Source organism: Bos grunniens, chromosome 5 (genome assembly GCF_055505025.1).
Source record: "Bos grunniens cultivar Pamir isolate PY7600 chromosome 5, Bosgru_T2T1.0, whole genome shotgun sequence".
Lineage (NCBI taxonomy): Eukaryota > Metazoa > Chordata > Mammalia > Artiodactyla > Bovidae > Bos > Bos grunniens.
Genome location: NC_141169.1, coordinates 893,948 through 902,781, shown reverse-complemented (window position 1 = coordinate 902,781; position 8,834 = coordinate 893,948). Strand labels below are relative to the sequence as shown.

Here is an 8,834-nt window from a genome sequence, read left to right as displayed (position 1 = left end):
ATTTGCTTATTCCTCTTAGGCCTGAGTGGGAAAGTGTCTGGCTTGGGATGAAGTGTTCAGAGGCCCGCTGTGACTGCACAGCTAAAGCACGTCCTCCAGTTTCACAGCTCTCATGTAGATGCATCTACATCTACCCAGTGTAGATGCAGTGCTGTGAAAGAAACCTTAATTTCTCTCCTGCAATGGCAAGAAGCCAAATGATAAAACAGGTTGAGACTGCATTTAACAAGGGCTACTTTTCTGTGCATCACAAACATCAGGAAAACACCATTAAAACTATAAACCTGTGTGCACTGACTGAAATGGATATTTTAATCACAATGATTGAACAGTGAAAACTGGTTGCAATTTAAAGACTCCCCATCATTGCTATCTTAGATACCCTTCATCCACGTGATGTCAAGATAAAGTGAGCTTCATTTATAATGTTTAAATGTTTGAATTAACTACAAATCTAGAAATATTCTACAAATGCTCAGCAAGATTGTTCTTTTTTAATTTTAAATAAAAATGCTATAGGTAAAATAGCAATTAAAGAAAATGACAAAAAATGTCATTTTTGTAAGAAATGACAAAATTTATGTAAGAAAATGACAAGAATGTTAAGCTAAAACTATAAATTAATGTTTTGATTTAGTATTGTAAGTTTATTTAATTCATAAAAAGGATTTATCTAGAATTCCTTTAAACAAAAAGCATCCATATGTGGTTAGTGTTTAGATGCCAGTGATTCACTTATGCTTAGAGGCAGAAAAACTTTGTTGGGTACAGCAGAGCTTGGAAATGATTATGAACCATTGCCAACTGAAATCAATTAGAAAGGAAGTGAAACATCTGAAAGAATACTTTGGATATTAGGCAATAAGATTTCATTTCTAAAGTAGAATTTAAACTCAGCTTTTCAAGAAATTTAATAATTTAGCAAGTATCTCTTAAAATCACGAATTCTGGGACAAAAAAATCATCAAATTTCTGTCTCCTTTATTAGCACAGCTAATTATGACTTTTACTTAGGGTGCATTAAGTCAAATAAACAATTTGGAAGTTCACCAAATTAAAAACAAGGATCATTTGTATCAGAAATCTGAAACCCAGTGGAGAAAAGATAATAGAACTAACTTTGGTCAAGTAATTCTCTATGCTGTTATTCGAAGGGTGTGGAATTGAGGTAGAAGAACCTATGTTTGCTCTTGGGGTAAGATTTCCATTGAGCACTAAAGGATTATTGAAATTTCCAACACAAGGGGGCTCCAGGACTGGCCTCATGCTAAGATTGCCGAGTAAAGATTTGTTCTGCTCTTTCTCCACCTCAGGTTTGGTGTTGATCACTGCCAGCCTCTCATGAGTCCTGGGGAAGATGGAAAACACCAATTTAATGATTTGCATTTTTAAAGTTGCCATATAGTAAATGGAATTCCCAATAAACTCTTTGAACACTGAAAACACACAGCAGACCTCCTCTAAACAATGATAGTTGTAATCTTGTTCTAAAGAAGTACACATGTGTCTAGGGCTCTTCAAGTAACAAGTCACAGAAAAGAAAGGGCATCAGATAGAAAGGAAGGTGGCCTCACAGTGACACCTACTGCCCTCTGGGACACACCTGCCTCCATGAAACAGTTCAGGGATGAAGAAACACCCCATCCCACAAAGCCACGTTCAAGCATTTGCTTTCACCACCCTTGTATACACGTTTCACTCATGACCTCGGACAAATTAAGCTTTTGGCTCTGAGGAATCATCTAGAGTCACAATCTAAAGGGGAGGACAACAAAGTCAATGGGTGATTGAAAAGAGCTAAAAACAGCCCCAGGAACAATTACAAGTATCCCCTGCTTTTCCAAGGTTCACTTTATGTTACTTCCCTTCTAGGAAAGGGCTACATCAGCATCTGTTTTTGATAATAAAAAAAAAATTTTTTTTTGAAGAGACTTTTTGATTTCATATAAAAGGATTCAGCATATGTTTTACAGTGAGAGGCATCACACTCCCCAAGCAGGGAGACTGGCCCCACTGAGCTCCTTCCCTGGAAGCCACACCACATCTCAGTGTCAAGTCACCACAACCCTGAACCCTATATGGGAGCACCTGTGCTTCACTTGTGCATATTCATTTTAGGCTTCAAGTAGCAGAACGTGCCCTCGGGTACCTGCTTCTTTGCTGTATGCTGTTTTGGCTTATGAAAGGCTTCCTAGGAATGCTCTGCTTTCAGACAGTGGGGAAATCTGGACTAGGCACTGGAGGTGCCATCTGCCCTTTCCATTCTCCACACCCCCACCCTCAGTCAGGTCACTATACTATTTCTAGCCACTCTGTGAATTATCCTGTCTTTCACTCTTGTGTTATTTGCCCCCAATTTCACAAGCATGACTTTATGCAGTATGCTGCTGCTGCTAAGTCACTTCAGTCATTTCCGACTCTGTATGGTAAAACTTAAAAGGACACAATATTAATAGTTTCTCTTGGGCCACCCTCTAGCAGTGACCATCTAGTTAGCTTTCACTTCCTATTAATCTCATGAACTGCGCTCTATAAAAATTAGGCTTTGGAAACAAATTAATGAACTAAATTTACTTCCTGTGATTCTGTGTTTTGACTTACTTGTCTAGTTGACCTTCAAATGACTTTCTAAAGTGTAGTTCTACTAGGTAGAGTTGCTTATATTTTTCCAACTCTGCTCTATGAAAATATTCTTGCAAAAGTTTCCACCTTGGAGAGTTCTGATTCCAAGTCCTTAATTCTGAGTTCCATCTGACTTCTTATGGAAGCATTATTCTTCTCTTGTAACTGCTCTAAGTTCTCCCGAGAGCTGCTTGTATCTAAAGCAAATTTTAAAAGATAACATTTTAAAAATAATCATTACTCTGGAAAATGATATTTGCTCCCTTTAGTTTTGAGTCAGTGATTCGGAAAGCAATTTAAAAGGTTAAAAAGAAAAAGAGCAGAAGTTTAAAATAATTATCATCAATGTGAAGTGAATTAAATGTGAATTATAAAATTAAAGTGGAATTATTGTTATAATGGTGCTTATATAATTTGTTAATTCAAAGAACAAGAGGATCAACTTAAAGTTTTAAAAATTGAACAAGACAACTTAAAAATAATTCAAGAGGATGGTATCAGTTCTAAACCACAATATTTTCTTTTCCTTCTAGTAGTCTTGTTTTATACCAATTGGTCTTATAAATGAAAGGATTCTCTAGTGAGAATCATTCTGATAGGTCAATTTGGTGATAACTGTGATGGAAGCAGAAATATTTAAAGGGAGAAACAAGTGTCCCCTTCCTTCCAGAAAACTACCAAACCAACTGCTCTAAGGGAAGTACAGGAAACACATAAGCTGTATAGATCCAAAATGTAATTTACAATGAGGTGAATTGAAGCACATGACAGATGAACAAATTAACCTGCAAACATAGGTTGACTTCCTTTAATTTCTCTACGAGATCCTGTCTCGCCCTTTCTTCAATCTCCTGTTTATACTGCTCTACTTGACTGTGTTCTATCATATTCATTTCTATATGACTTCTGAGGTTCACTACTTCTTGCTCCAACTTCTTTTTATTCTTCTCTACTTTTTCACATTTCTTTTACATTCCTTTCATAGATAATAACTCCTCTCGAAGAACTTGATTTTTTGCATCCAGATGCAGACATTTTGAACATGCAGTTTCCAGCTCTGCTGTAAGATCATCAATCTACAAGAATAAAACAATATTGTTTGGTAATGAGGCAAGTGGATTGAGCACAGCCTAACTCAAACCCAGTACCAAATAGATATGATGGTATCTGTATTGTAGAATGTAGGACCAGGGATTATTCAGAGAATCAAGAAAGAAGTTCAAATCACCAAGAGTCACAAAATATATTCTTCACTGTCATCATCTTTGTCACACAACATTTGCACTTGATTTTACACTCATTTCTATTTTTTCTCCATAAAATGACTTCAAGTCACCTCTTAGTAGAATGTCTCTTACTCCTTCCCCCCATCTTAATGCCCCATGTTTTAAAGACATTTGAGGGATACTGTATTGAGTTATCTAGGATTGAGTTAATAAACGCTTCCCAAAAGAAGATTGTGAAAGTAAGACTCTCAATAATAAATCTTATAAATATGGATTCTAATCCCATAAGTCTTTTTCTGAACTATGAATACTTTTTGCTAACTTGAACTGCATTCCAAAGAAAAAAAAAATTTAAAAGGTTAAAGAAATCCCATCTCCTAATAGCTTAATGAGATGATCCATACATTTTTCTGAACAACAACATCAAATGCCTCATTCTTGTAACCATTTGTTACTTTTCACAGAACGGAACATACCAAACAAAACAACAAACAAAATTTGCCAGAATTTCAGTGACACCGAGTTGCAAAGAACTTTCCTTTAGACAGAATGATTACTCAGTAAGTCAAGGTGAGTGGAGGTGGGGGTATTGAAACTGTCTACAAATTCTTTGACACTTTTCTCTGAAATGTCCTCCCATTAAATATGTGCTGGCCTCAGTAACTGATTTCTATTGGACAGAGTCTGGGGAAACTGACTTTTGCTCTGTGGGAAAGCCCACCCTTAGCATCAGTCACTACGCTGTGAAGAACACCAGACCACATACTGAGCACCATGTCAGTGCCCCCACTGACTGCCCCCAAATAATGCCCTATCCAAAAGCCAGCTCCAACTGCCAGACATGTGCATGAACTAATCTTCAGATGACTCTGGTCCCCACCTTCACAACATCCCAGCTGATGCCGACTGGAAAAGAAACGTGCTGGCCTCACTCACTGAGCCTTGCCCCAACACAAATTGTTGAACAAAGTAAATGCTGTTTTGAGCACTAGGCTTTGACGTGCTTTATTATAAAATTTGCTGGCAATAAATACCTGGCACAGATACTGATATTAAAAATGCCATTAAAAAAGAACTAAATGATGTAAGAATGTCTTTCAACCTGGAGGTAGGTGAGATCTGAATGGATGCAGAGAAAGAAATGAAAATCCAAAGGGCTTCATGACATTGGAAACTGAATCCTGATGGCCCTTAAAGAGGCTGCTGGTGACAGCTTCTAGGCAAGAGAAGAAAACGACACTGAAACACAGGGGAAAGGAGACTTTTGCTATGAACCAGCTGAAAGTAACATCAATGAGAAGGATAAGCTATCTAAAAAAGGGGGGGGGGGTGGCTGTTAAATATAAAGGAACCAGGCTGAATTATATTTGGGTTCAATATCTGTTATGTCCTTTACAGCATCTCCACATGTCCAGTGGTCACATGATGCTAAAAGAGAGAAACAGCTTCTGGGCTAAGATCAAATCTAGAGTGCTGTCAGGAAAACATGGTCTAAAGGTGAAACCTGTATACTGTAAAACCCTTCATTAAGACCCTGTAAATACTTAAGATGGTGCCTCAAATCCCTTTAAAGATCTTAAGGCATAAGAATTTTAAAGGCATCATCCTACAAAGCTTCACGAGAAGCCCAAGCTGCAGAGCTTCTCTCAAAAAAGATTTGTGAGGGTAGCTTCTCCAATGACGTGAACCCCAATCCAATTCACAGGACACTTAAAGCTTTAAAGAGAACCTTGGCAGCAAAAAAACAAAAAACAAAAAAACAACAAAAAAAAAAACAGTGCTTGGCCTAACAGAGACCAAGACATACAAATGAGAATAGGCCTTTGGGATTTTCTTAGAAGTTCAATAAAGAGGAAGCTGGCTTAAGAAACATGACTCAGCTACAGACAGAGGTCATTTCTTAGGAAAAGGACAGCACACAGAGCCCAGAGGGTATAAAAAAGGAGAAGCACTCCTATGGACAGGACCAAGTCCTCATCAAAGGGCTGGCAGCACCAAACTGGACCTCAGAGCTGCTATGGACTATAGTGCCTCCCACTTCCCATTTCTGAACGGGAGAGTCTAGTCATTCAGCAGAATGGTGGGGGTGTGGGTGGCAGATAACTTTTCCCTTTAGTTCTCAAGTCTTAGTACTGAGAGGGTTGTGCTCACAGGGTCACACTCTAGAAATCACACCCAGAAACCTCATCTGCATGCGCCACCTATACCTGATGAAGACAATAAGACCTCTACTTGAGCCTGGGCCTGACACTGTTAACAACTGAGACTTGTGAGGGAACGGGTAGGGAAAAGGGTATTTTTCATTGGAAGGGGTATAAAAAATTGTGGCCAGTGAGTAACTGTGCTAGTTTTTAAATGTACCCATTAGTTTTAAAAACTTTATTCTGTAAAAAAACGGTAGAATATAGGCCAAGTATAAGTGACTTACTCCTATTGAACAGAAGATGATGAAAGTGATGCTGTGTGAACTGCAAAGCGAGGTTAGACAAGGCAGCAGAGCTTCTGCCTGGCTCTCAACCTGGGAACCAGGCTCCATGCTGCGAGGAAGCCCAGGCTGCAAAGAGAGCCTAGGTGTTCAGGGTAGATGTTTCACTTGTCTACCTTCACCAAAGTCCAGCCGACCACAGATACCAACTATCAGACATGGGAATGAACACACTTTCACCCAATTCTAGTCCCCAGCCCTCGAGCTGCCCCACCTGAAGCTGAGGGGACGAGAAGCCAGCCGTCCTGGCTACCTTTTCCTAAGTGTAGATTTTGAACAAAACCAATGTTGTTTATTGGAGCCACTAAACTTAAAGCTGATTAGGAAAAAAACAGAAAAATGGATTTTTGAAAAAGAGAAAATAAACAAACATAACTTAAATTCATGTAGAAACTGGTCTCCTATAAACTGGAATATAATAAAAGGTGAGATTTTTAATGACAATGTTGATGAGAAGCATATAACTAGAAGGAAGACTTAAGAACTATTCATGAAGAAGTTTGTTCAGGGTTCCCTTCAATGACAATTTCTTACAAATAGGCAGGTGTGACTCCTTAGAATTTCTGCTCAAGTTTGAATGCAATGAAGACTAGTAAGCAATGAGACATATGATTTGAACTATAAGAAATAACTAGAAATACTTTAATTACCAAAATCAGACTTTTGATCTCATCTCATCTAAAAGAGATGGGTAGCTTTGAGTAGTTACTAATGTAGAACTCAATTTCATTGTCCTCTCCTCAGAGAGAGAAATAAAACACCACAAGATGCCACTTCATACTTGCTAGGATGGCTATATTCACAGAGACAGGTAATGACTAGTGTTGACAGGAATGTATAGAAATGGGAACATTTTACATACTTTGGATAAAAATATAAAATGATGCAGCCATGCTGGAAAACAGTATGGAAGGTCCTCAAAAGGTAAAACAGAATTGCTGTATAATACAGCAAATCTATTCATAACTGTATTCCAAAAATAAATGAAAAAAATATGTCCACATCAAAACTTAGACATAAATGTTCACAGCAACATTACTGACATTGGCCAAAAAGTAGAAACAACCCCAAAGGTCTATCAGATGATGAACGGAAAAATAAATGTGGTACGTCCATACAATAAAATCAAGAAAATACTGATACATGTTAGATGTACCTTGAAAATATTATGCTAAATGAAAGAAGGCAGTCACAAAGGATCCCATATTGTGTGATTCCACTGACACAAAATATCCAGAAAAGGGACATCTACACAGTCAGGGAGTGGAGTCATGGTTCCCTCAGGCTGGGAAGATCAGAAAAGGAAAACCGGCACAGGGTGATTTCTTTGGAAGGTGATGAAAATATTCTAATGTGGTAATGCCTGTATAATTATTTAAATACAATAAAGTTACTGCAGTGTACCGTTTAAATGAATGAACTGCATGCTATGTTCATTAGATTTCAACAAACCTGTCACCAAAAACAACAGATACTTTGGGGTCATTAATGCTGTGCTGCTCAGCTTCAGATCACCAGCCAGGGTTCAAGACAGAGAGAGTCAAGAGTGTGCCCTTTTTATCTCAAAATGATATAGGGAAAAGCTGTCATTTTTACTGGTGTCTAACCTAAAAAATTAATAGACAAATTTGTTTCACTGCTCAAAGCATGGAATGATTTATATTTCCTCAAATTAAGTGATTTTGGGGTTCTAAAACTGATTAAAAATTGCCTTATGTTTTAGCATATAAATTTGAATATCCATTTCAGCTTGACTGGTTTTTAAATCTCCGTGGAAACTAAGCTCTCCATTTTCATATTCATTTAACTTCCTTCTTGTCATTTTTAAGAGTTTCTTAAATCTGTAGAAATGTATAGAATGAGTAAGTTCTTTAAGAGCAGATATTTAATAATTAAACAGATATATGTTCTATCAGATAAACAAATCTATAAATTATAATCCTTTCTCATTGTTCAAATTTAGTATTCCTTGAAAGCATAATAATTATAATCTTAGATAAATATTATGAAGAAAAATTTTATCACATTTAAATATACTGTGTGTGATATATGTAATATATGAGTTCTTACAAATAACATCAATTTTTAGCATGCTAGTGTGAAATATTAATTTATTAAATATTAGTTATAAACGAGAGATCAGTATTCAAGCTAAAGATGAAGATATATTATATATGAATGTTTTTTTGAAAAGACACAAGACACGTTTGTTCCTACTGACCACAGCCTCTACAAAAAGAAAAGGAAGTAGATACAAAAAACCAACAAGATTCTTACTCAAAATTGAAAAAAAAAGAAAAAGAAAAATCTTTGGAGCCTGAGTTAAGCGGGAAATAACCCAGGCTGACAGTTTTAGAAGAAAGGAAATCAGAAGAGACAGAGAGGGTACCAGTCTCTTCAAGACTGTTTTAACAGTAGAAATCTTGCCCAGCACATTGTTAACAAAATGCAAAGCAATGTAGAGAAAATTAAAAGAGAAAAATATTAATGAGAATCAGAGA

The 8,834-nt window shown here is 37.0% G+C and overlaps 1 protein-coding gene across 1 annotated transcript in view; it reads right to left on the bottom strand.

Moving 5' to 3' along the window:
• Positions 1–961: 961 nt before the first annotated feature.
• The window catches only part of LOC147371230 (uncharacterized), a 155,585-nt gene continuing 147,712 nt past the window's right edge, over positions 962–8,834 (bottom strand). Inside the window, exons 7-8 of the mRNA XM_086398659.1 lie at positions 2,602–3,698; positions 962–1,348 (exon numbers count right to left, since the gene is read on the bottom strand). The gene's annotated coding sequence lies outside the window, so the exon portion shown is untranslated. The remainder of the gene's footprint in view (positions 1,349–2,601; positions 3,699–8,834) is intronic.